Here is a 19,980-nt window from a genome sequence, read left to right as displayed (position 1 = left end):
AGGCAAGTCAGTGGGCAAGCGGCCTCAAGATTGTTATTGTAGGCTTGCAACAGTCCCTGTGATTCTCAACCCCAAAACTAATAATAATAACTTTATTTATAACCCGCTCTATCTCCCCTAAGGGACTCTGTTTTGTTCCCAAATGGCCAATATGGCCATTTTATTCCCCTTGTTTTTAAAATACAGATAATCCACCCTTCCAAAAATCACTTAATGTGTCGAGGAAAATTCCTCTGGGCCTGAAAAAGGTAAAGAGGATCCAAAATGTTCCCATACAAAGAATGGCTCCTTATCACCTTAAGGTTTTAGGAAGTGAACAAAAATGTCTTCTCAGGTTTGGGGGTGTTGACTCAATATAACTTAGACACAGGATGTCTTCAGTTCTGAAGGGAAGGTATGGATCAGGCATGTAGCCGGGGGGGGGGGGGGGGACTTGAGGGGCTTCAGCCCCCCCCCCCCGAAATTCTCATGGTGGTTCGTGAAAAGGCCTTACTGGTGCATTATTTAAACTGTTATGTTTGTTCATATCATGATCTGATCACCATACTCAATATATCCCATATGCACGGGGGTATTGGGGTAACGATACAGAAGGTTTGCTAGGGTAGACCCTCTTTCACTCAGACTCAGCCCCCCCGAAACTCAGCCCCCCCAACCCCCCTGAAAAAAACTCAGCCCCCCCCCCCGAATCGAAATCCTGGCTACGGGCCTGGTATGGATGTGAGGAAGACACTGTGATTGGGTCTTGCTCATAAAACTTGCATATAAGAATGTCTCAGTTCACTTCCTTTAATTCATGACATTGCTGTGAGATATGTATCATTAATGGTAATTGATTCCCTTAGATATGCAACTCATAATGATGTTATCAACTGATTCTCTTTGGTTGTAAACAGGACCTCACATATTATTTTGGGATGGGGATTTTAAAAGAATTATTTGAAATGATGCAATCAGGAAGGAACAAACAGACTCTTTTAATACACAAAAGAGACAAATGATTTAACCATGAAGCTTACTCCAAGATAGCCAAAAGAACACATTCCACCTCTTTTCTGCCAAAATGAATTTTTTGCCTCTCCCCTAATAATGGAAACATTGTTAGATCATATCTCTGTTACCTATTGGGTCTTTTTTATTTTATTTTTGGAAATGGAAATCTCCAGAACCTTTCGGAGATTTTATGATCTTTTGAAAGGGATGACCTTGCTAGAAAAATGATGACCTTTTGAAAAATTATGCCACAACCTTTGAAAAGCATGACCTGTTAGTCATAACCTTTTTGGAAAATGGCATTCACCAGCATTCATGCAAGGCAACTAGGTTTCTCAGCTGTTAAACCGATGTACCTAGGTATCTCTTTGAACTGTTAGGGACAAAGATATGCCAATGTACAAATATATACGGTGTGTATGTATATAGACAGCTGAGTTTCAGAAGTGTTCCTTTTAGCTGCACAAAAAACATGTACTCTCCCTTGAAATATATTTGCCTTTAAATCATGCTCTCAAGAGACAAAATTAAGCAGACTTCTTTAAAAGTAACATAGTTGGATTATTCACAAATTTCGTGTATTCAGCATACAGGTACTTTGCATATGAATCCAGTTACAGATAAGATTTGAAGTAGTTTCTCACAGGGCATCGTTCTTATAATCAACAGTCCAAAGCCAAAGCATCTCTCTGTTCTGTGAGTCTAGTAGAGCCTCTGCAGTCTGTTTCAAATAACTTCTAAAAGCATATATCTGTTTCTACTGAAGTCACTGAGCATACAATTCCTGCTGGCATCTGAAAACAAACTGTTCCTGCCTTGAAGTCTCTAAGCACACAGTTCCTGCATTGAAGTCTAAAGCAAAACTGTTTCTGAAATGGAGTCTGAGTCCTGAACAAGCCCAGACCTGATCACATGATCTGCAGCCCTTCCCACAACTAAGAGTTAAGGTAAAATTGTATACCAATACACACATATATGTATAATGCATACATATAATGCAGTAAGCAATCTAAATTATATACACATCAAATAACTTTATCTATTAATTCAACCACTCATTGCTTGGAAATATTTGTTTAAAATCTTTGAAAAACAAACTTTGATTTTGCCATTTGATATAAGTGACTTCATTTTAATCTCCTGTTGAGCATCCATGGATTCTGCTACCCATGGGGGTCCTGGAACCAAACTCCAGTAGATATCAAGGGCCCACTGTACACTATATTTGTTATAGCATAATGTTAGAATTAGAAGCTCTTTTCTGTTCTGCAAAACAAGCATTTGGGGCAGAAAAATAACAACACATTGGGTTTATAAACATCCACAGGTGAGAAACTGGACTGCACACCCTAGTCCACATTGCATCCGTTCACTGACTGTACACACAGAATGAGTGGAAAGAGGCATAGATGGTTGGTTGCTTCTGGATCATTGAGGTAGTGAATAGAATCATAGAATCATGGAATCATTGAGTTGGAAGACACCTCATGGACCATCCAGAACAATCCACTACCAAGAAGAAGGAAAATCGCATTCAAAGCAGCCCCGACAGATGGCCATCCAGTCTCTGTTTAAAAGCCTCCAAAGAAGGAGCCTCCACCACACTCCAGGGCAGAGAGTTCCACTGCTGAACAGCTCTCACAGTTAGGAATTTCTTCCTAATGTTCAGGTGAAGTCTCCTTTCCTGTAGTTTGAAGCCATTGTTCCATGTCCTAGTCTCCAAGGCAGCAGAAAACAAGCTTGCTCCTTCCTCCCTATGACTTCCCCTCATATATTTATAAATGGCCATCATGTCTCCTCTCAACCTTTCCTTCTGCAGGCTAAACATGTCCAGCTCTTTAAGCTGCTTCTCATAGGACTTGTTCTCCAGACCCTTGATCATTTTAGTCACTCTTCTTTGGACACATTCCAGCTTGTCAACATCTCCCTTCAATTGTGGTACCCAGAATTGGACGCAGTATTTCATGTGTGGTCTGACCAAGGCAGAACAGAGGAGCAGCATGATTTCCCTGGATCTAGACACTATACTCCATTGGCTTTTTTAGCTGCCACATGACATTGTTGGCTCATGTTTAACTTGTTATTCACAAGGATTCCAAGATCTTTTTCACACATACTGCTTTTGAGCCATATTCTGTATCTTTGCAATTCATTTTTTAACGCCTAAGTGGAGTATCTTGCATTTGTCACGGTTGAACTTCACTTTCTGGGTTTTAGTCCAAACTTAATATGAACTATCCAAAGTGCTGAATACTGTCCCAGAATCCAGGGCCTTGTGTAGCATCATGAAAATTCAGATTAAACCCCGAAAGAATTCCAACCCTGATGACATGGATGCTACCATCGGAGAGGGTCATTTGTTTGGAGAGAATTCTGTTAGACAGCCCTAGCACCCCTCACATAGAGAGGTAGTTCCTGACTCTATGGTGGCAAGCTAAATATCCAAGAGAGGTTCAGATGCCAAACCAACTACAAATGCATCAATCATAATGGTTTTTCTTTATGGTATCTCATCTTTATACAAGGGATATCAATGCCTCTAAAATGGGGTGCTCTTTTCTTTTTCAGCTGCCAGGGTTCGTGACTCCCAGTAGACCCAAACGCTGTTTTCAAAAACCCAGGCCTTTTAGAAACTCCTTGTGTTAATGGCTATCACAGAAGCCTATTAAAATTTCATAACATAAGTTAATTAGGCATTGTACACAATCTGAACTCTCTTTTTTTCTGCATGAGAGAAGCTGAACTCTTGAAGCTTTCTGATCAAATATAAATGCTGTAGAGAGAAATCATCTAGCTTGAATTCACAGGGCGAGAGTGAAACAGGATTAATTTTTAAATTAGACTTTTTACATGTGTGACATGTAATAAATTAATTAACAAGACGAGCATGGTTCATGTTGTCTTAAGGAACCCTTCTAAGCTGAGGTTGGGTAACTTGTGCCCTCCAGATGTTGTTGAAATACAACTACTCTCATCCCTAGAGATTGGAAGCAATCCGTCACTTTATTTATATCTCATCTATTCCCCAAGGCTACGACTCAGGGTGGCTTACAGAATCAAAAGTGGTACAAAAAAACCCCCATGTATAGCTGAGAACATGCACAAAGGTAGAATTAAAGTCACACGCAGCATACATTTAAAAGCATACATTAAAACACTACAGCATTAAAACAGAAAATCCTTTATATAAAATCCCCAGTTCCCAAATGTCTGCTAGAATAGAAACATATTCAGATGAAGGTGAGAGGACAGCCAAGATAAAGCTAGCCTAGTTAAATCCTGGGCCCATGTAAATTTCTGGCTCATGAATTTTGGACTCCCCCAGTACCTGACAGCTCAGCAAGCATAGTCTGTACCATTTTTGAATTTAAGATGGGAATGGATTATTATCTGTTCCACTGGCAAGCACAGCTCTGTCAAGTCTGGAAGCTTATCTAGTCCTAGCTCCACATCTGTGAAATAATCTTCTTTTGAGCAGCAAGATTCACCTCCATCTTTCCTGGTTCCTCTTACAAAAACACAGCTTCAGAAATTTTTACTACACTCTTTTAAAAATAACTTTACCAGTGGCACTGTCACAAGCAGATGTGGAATTGGGCATGAGACTGAGCCCATAACCTGTGGCAGAATGAAAATCACACATAGTTCACATTTTTACTGGTCCACACACTGTCTTGCCAGAGAGAAAAAATATGCCACACAGATGATCAGCAAAGAACAAGGAGTTTACTCTTTGAAATGCAGAGCAACATAGATACAGTCAATTGCATTGACTCACACAATGTCCTTTGGGAGAGATTCAAATAATCCTTAGGCGTCCATGTAGAAGATCTTCTTCCAGCAGCCCAGAAGCAAACCTGTCTTGATAAGCTCCTGCACGGCTAAAGACTACATATGTAACTGTTGCCAAAACTCCCAGGCTCAGCTAGTCTCTCGGACGTAGCCCAACCAATCAGCTTCATGCTTTGTATTTTCAGTTAACACACTCACCAACTGATTTTTACATGCTCTAACAAATCTCACCTATTTTCAAAAGGCGCTGAAGACTTTTCTCTTTGATTTCCTGGACTATGCAGCTCAATTGTCCCTGATGTTGTTGGGATGGATAGTGACCGGTATAATGTTGGGGGGTGGGATGTTGGGATATGGAAGCACAACTTCCATATCCATGAGGGGCTATGACACACACACGTGCACACATACACCCTTTATTGGCGTACAACAACAAAATTGACATACAACACTAGTATATGTGAGAGGAAGCCACAGGGAGGAGGGAGCAAGCTTGTTTTCTGCTTCCTTGGAGACTAGGACGCGGAACAATGGCTTCAAACTACAAGAGAGGAGATTCCATCTGAACATTAGGAAGAACTTCCTGACTGTGAGAGCCGTTCAGCAGTGGAACTCTCTGCCCCGGAGTGTGGTGGAGGCTCCTTCTTTGGAAGCTTTTAAGCAGAGGCTGGATGGCCATCTGTCAGGGGTGATTTGAATGCAATATTCCTGCTTCTTGGCAGGGGGTTGGACTGGATGGCCCATGAGGTCTCTTCCAACTCTTTGATTCTATGATTCTATATACAACAAGAGGAAATCACAGATAAAAAAGAAAACCTACTTAAAAGTTAATATTCTCAAGCATAAAATTTGCAGCAGTCTCACAAAAGAATGCATTAGAGTTGTTCATAAGATATGGAATTTTATAACACCCTTGCCACTGAGAACACTGAAAAATTGAATTCTTGTATTATCATATTTGGGGCAAACAAACAAAGAATGATGAAGTGTTTCCACAGAGACCAAGTCACAAGAACAGACCCTTTTGGAACATTGCACTTTGTTATATCTCCCATGCAAAAGAGCTGATGGCAACACATGGGGGAATATGTTCCCACACGTTGTGTGAATACGCAATAATAATAATAATAATAATAATAATAATAATAACAACAACAACAACAATACTTTATTTATACCCCACCACCATCTCCCCAAGGGGACTCGCAGTGGCTTACATGAGGCCAAGCCCAATAACAAATCAATAAAACAAAAACAATAAGCAAAAAAAAAAATACAATTAATATAACTCACATATAAACAATAACACGCAAGGATTTAAAAACCTATGGATGTGCCAAATGTAATAGTTCAAAATTTAAAAAATAAACGCTGGGCATGAACAGAGGTAGGATGTATCTGGTAGGAGGGTTTTAAAAGAAATGAAGGGAGAGCAACCCTAATAGCAAACCGTGTTGAAAGGAAGGAGTTTAAGTCAAATATACAACAGTCACACTGGTGAATCTAGATATTGCATAGAGAGGACATATTTTGTCAGATATGGGTAAATAAAACCATGGGTCTTGTGAATATGAGGGTTGTATTGTATTGTATAGTGTTTTGTTGTCTTTGATTGTATACATTTAATGTTTGGTCCTTTGGTGGAAAGGACATTATAAATAAACTTCATTACCATAATTTTTGTTTTTATGACTACATTGATTGTGAGATGCACACTAATTTCAGTACCACCAATAGGTAAAAAGCTATTTGTATATATAAAAAAGCATTGGTGATTCTAAGATGCACCCTATTTTTAAAGATGTTTTTATGGAGGCGGTGAACACATCTTAGAACTGAAGATATATAATGTCGTCATCATCAGCAGCAGCAGCATCATTATTGTCATTAACTTCCTTAGGAATGCAGTCCTAGAGTAGCCATAGAAAGGCCATGAAGAAGGTCCTCTCCTATTTTTCCATTAAATGTGTCTGTGAAGGTGGTCACAGACACATCTTCACAGACACAGCTATTTTAGAGTTTTAGCAAGTTCATATGGGAAAATCCACTTTAGACAGTCTGGAGCTGAACCAAGGTCTTTGCAGGTCATAACCATTAACCATCACTTTGAATGGAGTAGAAACTAGCAGTCACTTGATCTATTGTAACAATTAGCTCCTGTTAACAATCTGGCTGCAGCTCTTTGAACCCACTGAATTGTCTGGATTTTGTTCAAAGGCAGATTCACATAAGGGTATATTAAAATAATCCCAATGGGATGTAACTAAGGCACAATGTCCAAGTCAGATATTCTAATTAACAAATACAGTTGGCACAGTAGTATAAATTGTGCAAATGCAATCCTAGCCACTGCCAAAACCTGAGCATCCAATTCAAGACTGAGCCCTGAAGCATGCCCAAACAGCAAACCTGTGTCTTCAGAGGGCGTGTAACCCTAGCCATCATATCTCCAGGATCCCTTTCCTGATCTGGTCTGACTAACTCTCGTCTGGTGTAAGCTTCAATTGGTTCATCCACATCCAATCTATTACTATTAATAGATACCAGTTTAGAAGCAAAATAGCTTCTTGGATTAAGATAGAAACCACAGATAGTTCTGGATGTCATCAACATACTGCTGATACTGATCCTTCAAACTCCAGACAATCTCGCCCAGTGGTTTCATATTGAATTTCATGTCATATGTTGAACAGAGTATGCCATTAAAATAAAACCATAATCTAGCAAATGAGGAAAATGTATATATGCATATCTCTAGGAGTTTTAAAACATCACATCTAAAAATATATGTGTAGACACTTTTTTTATTTACTGTGCTCTCACCCTGAGATTCTTCCCTCTCTGAGAAGTGGAGAAGAGATGTCTGGCCCGGTGATCAAGGGGCCATGCCTTGAGATCTTACAATCCAAGGGAAAGATAGAACTTTATAAACCTTGGTAAAGTAATATCCAATTCGTAGTTCATTTGAAAGCTAGCATGGTGTAATGCAGTGGTTCCCAACCTTTTTTCGACCAGGGACCACTTGACCAGGAAGCATTTTGACCAGGGACCACTCTTCAACAGGGTTACAAATAAGCTTTTGGTCAACTTTAGATTTGGTTTGGTTATTTGGAGTGCTGATTCAGTAAATTGCATTGGGTAGACCACACCAGCTTCAACACTATAAGAGGGTTTCACATGACCAGTCACTTGTTGCAATGATGCAGCAACGGTGAAGCCACAGACCATATTTTAGTTCTTGCGGACCACTGGTGACCCACAGACCACAGGTTGGGAACCACTGATTGTTTGAGCATTGGGCTATGACTCTAGAGCCGTGGTTCCCAATCTGTGGGCCACAGCCCAGCAGTGGGCCATGAGAATTAAAATCTGGTCCCTGAACCTCCTTCCTCTTTATTTTTTTATTTTATTTTAGTTATTGTATTTTCGCTCCTTTCCACAGAGTTGACCAGCCCCATCCCTTTTGGTACTAATGTTGGAGAGTGGGTCCTGGTCAAAGTGGACCTGGTCAAAGTGAGCCCCAATAAAAAAGTTGGAAACCACTGCTCTAGAGACTAGCGTTTGAATCCCCATCCAGCCATAGAGACTCACTGGGTGACCTTGGGTGAGTCACACTCTCTAGTTTCAGAGGGTAGCAAGGGCAACTCTGTTATGACTAAGAAAACCCAATGATAGACCCACTTTAACTTTGCCATAAGTCAGAAATGACCTGAAGGCCTACAAGAACAATTGTGCATACAACTCCCATTGGGAAGTGATGCCGTCTTTTCCTCCATCTCAGGCAGCAAAAAGGATTCAAGTCCCCATCAGCCCTAGATCAACAAACAAGACATGGGAATGGCTACCCTTCCTTTTTTTTCAGCCTTCAAAATGGTTATTATGAAGTCCAAGTTTTCTGTGGGTTTCAACTGAAACCTTGATGATAATCATTTCTCTTTGCTGGCCATACAAAGATAAACAGCACTCCAAACACAAGGTGTCCATTGGTTCTTCAAGGAGTATAATTCGCATGAGCCTCTAGTAAAAATATTGCTATTGTGTTGTTGTCATGGAGATACCGAACACAAGACTCTAAACTGAGAAGTTGGTTTTATTATTGCAAAGTTTTCTTCAATTAAAAAGACATGCAAGGGTTAACATTTATTTAAAGGCCAATAAATTCACATGGAGGTGCTCCATGTCGAACAATTTGTCTCTACAGGCAGTTTTGGTGAATAGACTTTTATTAGCCATGGCTTTTTAATAGGTTGGATCAAAGTTCAGAAAGCAGGGTGTGTTGGGCTTGTCTTATGTGTGCAAAACCTCAGCAGGGAACATGTCAGCTATAAAACCAAAATGCTAGAGGGGGACATTATTCTCCACTGTTTCTAAGAAAGGGGCATTAACAGAGCCATCATTCATTTCCTTAGGAAGTATTAAAAACAGCTGTGTTTCACCGAGTGGGCAGTGCTGGGGAACTTTAAAAAGAAATATCCATTTTTTTTAAAGGAAATGCATCCATTGAATGAACACAATATTTCTTTTCATTTTTTCCCTTAATATATTTATTGTACTAAACACAGAAAAGGGGGAACAAGGTTGCATTTGCAAGACCCTAAACCCCATGTGACTTTCCTGGCACATTCCCAGCAGTGAACTATACATGGAACTATACATTCATTAACTTAATTTCACAAGTTGTTCTGTCCCAGGCATGAGACCAGCCTTTCCTTGTGTGGCGGTTTCCAGGTGTGTTACATTGCTAACACTACCACTCCAGCTATTTGTAGTCCCAAGTCTGAACTCAAGCCACCAGGTATATGTGCTCTGAGTGCTCTACTTTTCTTTCAAACCTATGCAACTGCACATTTCATTTCTTTGTAGGTTTTTGGAGTTTTCACGAATTCTCTCCACTGGACTAGAGCTACACAGCAGAGAATTCGTGAAAACTCCAAAAACCTACAAAGCCCAGGATTCCATAGCATGGTGCCGAGGCAGATAAAGTGGCAACACACCACTGTTAGTTGTATTGTGCAGATGGACCTTTAGTCCTGGAAGCACTTGAAAATTGAGAATTTGGTAGGAGCAAAGACACAGCTGTATAAAACCTACATTATCTACTTTGAACTGGATTATATGGAAGTGTAGGTTAAAAGAATCCAGTTCAAATCAGATAATGTGGATTTTCTGTTGGATAACCTGGATTATCTCACAGTGTAGAATGGGCTGTAAAGCCTTGATATGTCATCCTACCATTCTGATCTGGGTCACCTGCCCCTCACCTAGTTGGCTTCTTTTTTTATGTAAGGCTAAATATTGTCGTTTTTTTCTTTGTGTCAGGAGTGACTTGAGAAACTGCAAGTAGCTTCTGGTGTGAGAGAATTGGCTGTCTGCATGGATGTTGTTCAGGGGACACCTGGATGTTTTTAATGTTTTACCATTTTCGTGGGAGACTTCTCTCATGGCCCAACATGGGGAGCTGGAGCTGACAGAAAGAGCTCAACCTGCTCTCCTCAGATTTGAACCACTGACTGGTTGGTCAGTAGTCCTGCCAGCACAAAGGTTTAACCCATTGTGTCACCAGGGGCTCCTAAACATTGTAGTGAGCATCACTTTCATCTGGCCCGAGAAGGATGCAATAGAAGAAGCTTTGCTGTTTTTTTAAATTCTTAGTTGTCATGTTTTTAGCTTGACAGACAATCATTTTGAACACCAGGCACTAGCTCACATGTGGGCTGCGAACAACTGAATTCCACTTCCTCCCCCATCATCATAACAGCTGTCTCTTTAACAACACTTGGAAATGACTGCATTCATAGTCAGCTGATTTCTGTATAGCAAACAGCTTTTTAAAGGATTCAGGCTCAATAAAGATTGTCTTTTTTTTGCTTTAGCCATCTGGTAGCACGTTTAAGCCAACCAAGCTTCCTTAGGTTGTCAACCATCCCAATGTGTCACATTATAAATCATTGTCAGCTAGGAGCATGGTAAGTTCTTGAATTTGAAGTAGGGGAAATGATAACACTGCCACACTGGTGCCATATTATGACTATCTCAGACCAAAAGCATATTGGTTAAAGGTGATGGGAGTCACCGTCCAATGGTAGCTGGAAGGCAGTTGATTGGGAAAAGTTACTCTTACTTTCAGGGCCCTGAAAGGCTCCACTGACAAGGAGAGCCTGAATGTCAGCTGCTGCCCCCTGTTCACCATACAAATATGTGCATAGAGAGTTTTCAGATAAATTATACAAATAGGCCTGTTTTCTTTGCCAGGATTTTCTCACTACTCTAGGCTGTGTGTGTGTGGGCCCTCAAGTCACTTGTTAATTTATAGTAACCCCATGAATTTTACAGGGTTTTCTTACACAAGGAATATTCAGAGGTAGTAGCAAACATTTCAGGCTTCTCCTACTTTCTCATTTAGATACTCTTCTTTGCCCTGTGACTTGCTGATGGCTCAGGAAAAACAGTTTGGAATGGGTATATGGATCCTAATTGATGAACTGGATGGTAGCATTTGTATTGAGAGCCAGTATGGTGTAGTGGTATGAACATTGGACTACAATTCTGGAAATCAAGGTTCAATTCTTTGTTTGGCCATGGAAAACCACTGGGTGACCATTAACAAGTCACACAATCTCAGCCGCAGAAAACCTCATGATAAGTTCATTTTACAATCACCATATGTCAGAAATAGCAATAGCAAACATTTACACTCAATTTTTCTTCCAATGAGCTCAAGGCAGCAGTGGCAGTCTGTGCAATAATCAGATAGTCAATCTGCTCATGATTTTATGCCACACCACCTGAGCTCTGCAAGTGTAGCATTTTTCCAAATGAAGCAGAGAGTGTTTGAGGACAGGACAGCTGTAAGGTTACCAAGACGCTTGTTTATAAAGCTATTGTCCTCCCAATGCTGCTGAACGCCTGCAAAACACGTGCTGTCTACAGATGTCACACTCAACTCCTGGAATTATTCCAGTAGTATTGCCTCCAAAAAATCCTGCAAATCTCTTGGGAAGACATGTGGACAAATATCAGCGTGTTGGAATAAGCAAACACCACCAGCATTGAAGCAATGCTTCTATGCCATCAACTCCACTGGACTGACCACGTTGTTCGAATGCCTGATCACCATCTCCCAAAGCAGTTACTATACAATTCAAGAACAGGAAACATAATGTTGGTGAACAGGAAAAGAGATTTAAAGATGGGCTTAAAGCCAACCTCAAAAACTGTGGCAGAGACACTGAGAACTGGGAAGCCCTGGCCCTTGAGTGCTCTGACTGGAGGTCAGCTGTGACCAGCAGTGCTGCAGAATTGAAGAGGTACGAATGGAGGACAAAAGGGAGAAATGTGCCAAGAGGAGGTGCATCAGGCCAACCCTGACAAGGACCGCCTTCCGCCTGGAAACCGATGTCCTCATTACGGGAGAACATGCGGATCAAGAATAGGGCTCCACAGCCACTTATGGACCCACTGCCAAGACACTATACTTGGAGGACCATCATCCTTGGGCTACAAGGGATTTGCCTAAGTAAATAAGTAATTCTTAGTTTTAGTCCAGATTGTCAAAGGAGCTGTTCAGCATGGTAAACACCAACACAATTCAGCACCATGGACAGATCCCTTAAAGTTCCAGTGAAATACCACCACATCTTTCCTACCACACTGGCATGACAATTAGGAGCTGCTACTGACTGAATGGCATTTCCTGTCTGGAGGAAAGTGTGTGCCAACCTGGCTCATGTGCTCTATTAGGCAAAACAGCCTAATAAGGTGAATGAGATGCATTGCAAACACAAGAAGAGGTGGAGGACTCGCAGTTCTCCACGTCCCAGGCTTGTTGTGATTTCCCAAATACCTCCAGGCAATAACACTGCAGCACAGCATAACAGGAAACACAGCTTTCCCTTGTAAATACCTTCTTTGTAATGGGGCAGGGCAGAATGAACCTGTTCCGTCATGGGTGTTGCTGGTTGCATCCTGACCCATGCTGCATCAGAGAACAAGCGGTGGGCAGAGCGAGAGAGCCACGGCTGCCTGCCAGCTCTGTTTGATGAAAGGATAACTCTTCCGAGGCCTAGCCTCGGGGGCCGCAGCAGCTGAATGAGTCACTACTGTGGAGAAGTTGTCAGGAACAAAGCTACCTTGCGGTCAGGCTATCTGTGCCAACTGGATCGTCTTGACCTATTCCCACAGTTTTGGGGAGCAGAATGACACTTGGATTATCCACAGCCTGACTCAAACGCAAGCTCTTGGCATATTAACTGTTTTGATTTTGACTGCCTGAACACTCATTTTCATTATGTAAAGCTCAAGCAGCTCTGGTCAGAAAGTTCCAGGTGTTGATTTGTTTTGGGTCAGGCTTTGGCAAACTTCAATGGCACGCAAATTACCTGAGAACCCAAGAGTTTCAGGAGTTAGATTTGGGTTTTCAAGACCTGCTTTGCATCCTGCTTTGTCCTGCAACAGGGAAGGTTCATTAACTAGAGGGTGAAACAAAGGAAAGAGGAAAAGTGGCAGGAGAAGGGCAAAAGTGGTTATAGAGAAGAGGGTGGAGAAGGGGGAGAGAAAGAAAAGAGAGAAAGAGGAGGGAGGGGAATGAGAAAGAAGGCAAAGTGGAATCAGAATAAAAGGAGACATAGAGGAGAAAATTAAGGAAGAGAAAAAATTCAAATGTGGTTATGTGTTTGAATGTTTGTGTTGGCAATCCCACAACCCCAATTGGTTCCAGCTCTACTCCACTGATGGCATACAGCTTCCTAATAGCTTTTGCCCAAGGAAAGGTTATGATCATCTTCACAACTGAAGTTTTGACTCTTGCAGATTTAATTACTTATGTATTGGATTAAAACCATTTTCTCTAGGAATCTCTAGGTCATCTGGTGTGTCAACTTTTTCCAGTCATGCTGGAGGAGCAAGAGATTTCTAGAAAGAGCTCCTATCTAGAAATTTCTAGGTACTCCAATATATGATTTTCCTGCTTCTTGGCAGGGGGTTGGTTGGACTGGATGGCCCACTAGATCTCTTCCAACTCTATGATTCTATGATGCTATGATTCTGTCATCAGCTTCCAATGGATGTTGTCCAAATACTTGTGCAGAAGACCTACAAAAATTCCGAGAGGTGTTCTCTCAGGTAAAATAATAACAATTTCTTTATTTATGATATTTCAGTTTCATGGGGATCCCGTGCCTCTAATCCCAGTAAATGTAGAGGGCTGACTGTAGTGCCTGGGAGAGTTCCTTTCTCATCTTGTTATTCCTCACTCTCATGTTAATTCACAGCCATTGCTATCAAAGCGTACTTAATCATCACCAACAGTAACTTTGTTTTTCTCATTCTTATCTCAGTGTGGCAAACGGTTTGAACTTTCCACCACATTTCTGTTCAAGCTGTCAATGCCAACATTATGACTGAAATCCGGTTATCATCACTCCAAGAGTAGACCCATTCAGTAGTTAAATCCATTTGATTCACCAGTTCACCATTAGCCAGGACTCATAACATGATTTCAGTCAAAGTTTTGTTGTAACATCCAGAGTCACTTGCTGTAGGCATGTAGCTGGAGGGGGGGGGGGGGCTTGTGGAGCTTCACCCCCCCCCCCCCGAAATTCTCATGGTGGTCCGCGAGAAGGCCTTACTGGTACATTATTTAAACTGTTATGTTTATTCATATCATGATCTGATCACCATACTCAATATATCCCATATGCATGGGGGTATTGGGGTAATGATACAAAAGGTTTGCTAGGGTAGACCCTTTTTCACTCAGACTCACCCCCCCCCCCCGAATCAAACGCAGCTCCCCCCAAATCAAAATCCTGGCTACGGGCCTGCTGTACAGTTATACTATGATATCCTGCATCCTATGGAATCTTGGCAGTGTATGTTCAGGCAGTGGCGCTCCTTGGCTGGAGCTCTAAATGCCCCTTCCAGAACTAGAAATCCCAGAATATTGTAGGAATCTATAGGCTGGAACAATGGCAGTTAATGTGGAAGCATAAGCATGCAGTATGTCATCTCATTTTCAGGGTTGAATTGGATATATATAGGGGACTTTTGAGATACAATATGAAGGGAAGGATAACAAACATAGTAGGCTTATATCTAGTGTAACTGTTTGTTTGACCAGTCTGCCCAATTTTTAGAAATGGGCCAGAGTAATAAGCCAGCTTAATCTAGTTTTGCTCATGACCAATTCTGAAGGGAGATTCGGCTTCTGGTCTGGTCAGTTTTGTAGAAGGAATGGGGATGAAGACCACTTTGTTCCTTTTTCCAAGTAACAAAACAGTTTTGACTTCCCTGATGTGAAGAGGTTTGATTTGTTTGCCTTGAATCAACAGCCAGTTTCACAGGGTGGCTCTGGAGATCAAGGGTACTTCAGACAGAGGGCTCCTTGTGCTGCCAATTAACAGCCATTGTACATCAGTTCCACCTTGTCCTTCTTAATATTGTTGTGTGTAGAGAAAAATCTATAGAAAAAGTGGAGTGTTACAAGTGGAGGATGGAAATTCCATGAAGAAGGAAGTAAGTTGCATAATAAAAGCCTTGCCTGAAAATGCCTTAATATTTTCAGGGATATGGGGGGGGGGGGGGGGAATCCTCTCCATTCTGCATTGTGTTTGTATCATGAAAATATTTGATCAGGTACAATAGGCTTTCCACTTACTCAGGGGTTAGGTTTGTAGATCCCCTGCAAGAGTGGGAAAACCATGAAGGGAAATGAATGATTTTTTTTCCACCCAAGGGAACACCTCTCTAGGGATCTCTAGCTCTCCAGTGGAAGTTGACTGTAAAGTCATCACCTAGGTGTTCCAGTGTGACTCTATGATCAATATGCAAATAAACAAATTCTCAAAAGTTGTGCTTTTCCATCCTTCTGCAGAATAGCAACATTGTGTAACCCATTGCATATCCACCAATGTGTCTTCCCTATGTTGCATTGTGACACATAAGGATGCACAATGGCTGTTTCAATGAATTGGGTGGTATATTAAATCACTGACAAATAGTTTCACTGTATGATGATACTCAGGTGCACGTGAAGTGATTACACTTGCAATTATGAGCTGAATATGGATGTTACTTGGTGGACATAAAAGACACAACCATGTGCACCAGAGGACTTGTGTGTGTGTGTAATTTCAAGTTGCATGCTGGCTTGTAGCAAACTCATAAATTTCATAACAGTTTCTTAGAGCAGGATTTGCATGTTCCTTCCTCTAAAACAGTGATTCTCAACCTGTGAGTCCCCAGGTATTTTGGCCTACAACTCCCAGAAATCCCAGGAAGTTTACCAGCTGTTAGGATTTCTGGGAGTTGAAGTCCAAAACATCTGGGGACCCACAAATTGAGGACCACTGCTCTAAAATATAGTCTACAGTACCTGGTATTTGTTGGTGGTCTGTAATTCCAGTACTAAGCAGGACTGACCTGCTTAGCTTCAAAGATTAGACAGGATCTGATTCATTTAAAGGGCTAGGTGTTCATAAATGCACCAATGGATTCCACCCATTTATATGCATTTATAAATTGCCTTTCCTCCATGATAAAGGTGGTATACGTGTTGTTTCACCTTATATCCTCATAAGAAGCCTGTAAACTAGGTCGGGATGACAGATTGTGTTTGGTTGTCCCTGACACCTGAACATGTACTTCCCAAGCCCTAGTAAACACTGACCATCAGCATTGGTCAACAGGACTAAGATCAGAGCCAAGTAGTGACCCCATGATGCCCAAGTGCCCATAGCTTTATTTTTAGTCAGTTTCTTATTGGATGTGTTAAGGTGATGTAGGAACCTAAATACCATGAAGATGCCTGATCCCACCTGATTTTGAAGGTTACGCAGGGCCAGCCTGGATAATACTTGGATGGGGAATCACTAAGCAAATCAGGTGTTGTGGACTATATTTCAGAGGAAGATAATGGCAAACCACCTCTGAGTATTCCTTATTTAAATAAAACTCTGCGAAATCCTTGTGCCACCATAAGTCAACATAACACAGGGTGTTAAATATCAAATAAAGTCAAATTGCTTTGTTTTGGTGCAATTTTATAGTTGTTTTGATGATTTTCAACTAATATTTTGATAAAAGTAAATTTGGAGGAGTCCAGGGGCTTCAAAAGGACCAAGAGGATGGTGGGCTTCTAAAACCAGGTTTGGGCCTATATGGCTCACAGGCTGTTTTTTGCCCACCCTCATTCTAACCATTGTACAACAGTGCCTTTTCATATTTGTGTTATTAGAGATCATAAATATCATAAAATGTGATGCCAGATGAAACCAAAGAGGGTCAGAGAGACATTCAGACCCTACTCATCTTGAGAATCTCCTTTGAAAACAGAAGAAGCTGGAAATGTTCTATGAAAGCAATGAAAGAGGCCATAGCAACCTATTAGTTTTGCTACAAACACCAGCAAGTGGTTTTGTCATAACCTTTTGATCTGACATCATTCTGTGAAATTATAAGTTACCTTAGCAACAGTGGGTGGAGGCTTTAAAACCCCATATTTATTGGATCTGTGTGTTCTTTGTTCTCCACTATCTTGCCTGCTCAGTTCTTTTTGCTGACAAGATAATGGAGACCACACAGTGTCAAAATACTTACACCAATGAGTTGTGTTAAGCTGTGCATTTAATAGCACAGGTTGTTCAGTTCCATAGATTTTTTCTGCCAGTTATTGTTCCATTTTCCAATAATACGTTCTCTTCCCTTTTCCATTAGCCCATGATGTAACAAAACTTTGTTCTTGAAGTTGGCCCATATACACAGCCTTTTCAGTGTATATTTTATTCAAAGACATTGAGTGGCTTCATATCAATGGCAATGGATAGTAGTTTTGCCATGGGTTTTGGTATGACCAGTAGGAACTGTGGGTTGTGGGTATACAAAGCTATTTAGTCCTGAGCTGAAGAACACATGGCCATTTAAGGGTGCATATTCCATAATCACATACCAATGGCTTTGCTGACTAATGAGAGTTGGAGTCCAATAGCATGAATGAATAATTGAATTACATTTACCATATTCCAACAGAAATAGAGCTGAGTGCCATCAGCACACTAAGGGCATCCCATTCCAAATCACCTTGAGACATGCTCAGCAGTTTCATGTAGATATTGAACTGCATGGGGAATAAGATGGAACCCCACGGCTGATCGCCTTGGGGCTGAACAGGAATCTCACGATGTTGATCAGACCTTCTGACAGAAGTGGAGTCACTGTAGAATAGTGCCTCCTATGCTGCAAGTCACCCATCTCCGGCCCTTCCTCTGTTTGGATGTCAACCAGCAAGCCAATGCCTTAAATCAAGAAACAGCTTCCTAAAGATCTACAGAGATACTCTCAGGAACATCACAGCAAGAAAGAGTCCAAAGGTGACAGGTGAAAACCTGGCTGATACAATCTTCTCCTGGGCACAGAGAAGATTGGGCAACCTGGAATCCACTGAACAGACTGTGCTCTGGCACCACAAGATGCAGAGGCAACCTTAAGAAATGGGGCCACAAAGTGGAGTCCATGACATACGAGTGCAGAGAAGAGCAAACCATAGACCACCTACTAAAATGCAATCTGAGCCTTGCCACATGCACAATGGAGGACCTTTTTTACAGCAACACCAGAGGCACTCCAAGTGCCAGCTTCTGGTCAAAGGACATTTAGCATAATGCCAAGTTTTTAACATTGTTTGTGTTTTTAAATACATTATAACTGTATCCACAATGAATATAGTGCCTCCTATTCCCATCCCATAGAACAGGTCCAGTGAGTTACAGGATCAAAAACTACTGAGAGATCCAAGATCAAAAGGGATCCCTGCCCGGATCTTTCCTTAGGAGTAGGTTGCCAATCAGAGCACATACCACAATTTTGGTGCCATACTCTGACCTAAAACTAGACTGAAATAGGTCCATATAATCTGTTCCCTCCAAAAATGGCTGAGGTTGCCAAACTACCACATGTTCAAACACCTTGCCCGAGTAGGGGATATTTGGAGTAAGGCAGGAATTCCCATATACCTCTGTGTCCAGAGTACACCCCTGTCTCCTTCAAGGCAGCAGGCACCTCCCCCTGGTTTAGTGAGGCATTTACCACGCAGTCAAGCTATCACTGCCAGATTTTATCAGCCGAGAAGGGCAAAGGTCAGGCTTACATGTGGTGGGCCAAACTGCTTCAAGTATCTTGTTCACGTCATCAGGCCACAATAAATGAAACTGATCCCCATAAAAAAAAACTGACCAGATGGTATACTGAATGCCTCCCTAGGCTCTGTAACAAGTGTGGTGTCAAGTTCTGAGCAAATGCAAACAACTTTTTACTCAAAGTACCAAGCAAATGTTTCACAACAGGTAGCATGAGTTGAATATTTGGGCCCATAAACAAAAGACTCCTCATCACTTGGAAAAGCCCTACTGGGTGGGAGGTTAAGACTGTAAACCTGGGGGTGTAATTTCTTTTGCCTGTCTCAGTACTGCATAGAAAGCACAGCCAAGAGAAACATGGTGAGAATGCAACCATGTCTCTGGAAATTATTTGGAGATACGTTACTTAGGGAGCAATTTTTTATTTTCTTTTTGTGGGTTCAGCCCAAACTAAGAAAATGTGCTTTTCAATCTCACTGCAGTCCCACAAATGCTCTGCTTATGCTAGCTGTATCCTATGTCCTCTTATGAAGGTTGGATTGTTTAACTAATTTGTGTGGACAAAATTTGCAATTGTGTGTATTGATCTCCAAAATAAGTTGCCTGTATATACATGGCTAATACATCCAATCTCTCAAATGGGTATTTATTTTAAGCTTTTTGTTTTGCTTTATTTTTTTAAACGGGAAACTCAAAACACAAACACAATGGTGCAATCATCATCATCATCATCATCTCCTCAGCTCTAGGAAAACCAAGATGGTTCAATCAAACCATAATTCAGTTCCCTTGGAGCAGATATGCACCGCCTCTGATCCTCCAGGTGCCTATGACTCCCAGAAGCCCTAGCCAGCTTGTCCCATGGTCAGTAATTCTGGCAGCTGAAATCTAAAACAGTTGCGGGGCCACAGGTTGTGCTGGCCTGCCTTGGAGCCACCTTTCTGCCAAGTGAACCCAGAGCATTCACTTCTTTGCAAAGGTTCCCACAAAGCTAGAAATAGCTACTGAGGTCTCGCCCGCAGAGCCCAGCCCCTATCGGACTGGAACACCCTCATGATGAAAACAT

The sequence above is a fragment of the Anolis sagrei genome, chromosome 3, assembly GCF_037176765.1.
Source record: "Anolis sagrei isolate rAnoSag1 chromosome 3, rAnoSag1.mat, whole genome shotgun sequence".
NCBI classification, from domain to species: domain Eukaryota; kingdom Metazoa; phylum Chordata; class Lepidosauria; order Squamata; family Dactyloidae; genus Anolis; species Anolis sagrei.
Note: the sequence above shows the minus strand (reverse complement) of the source record.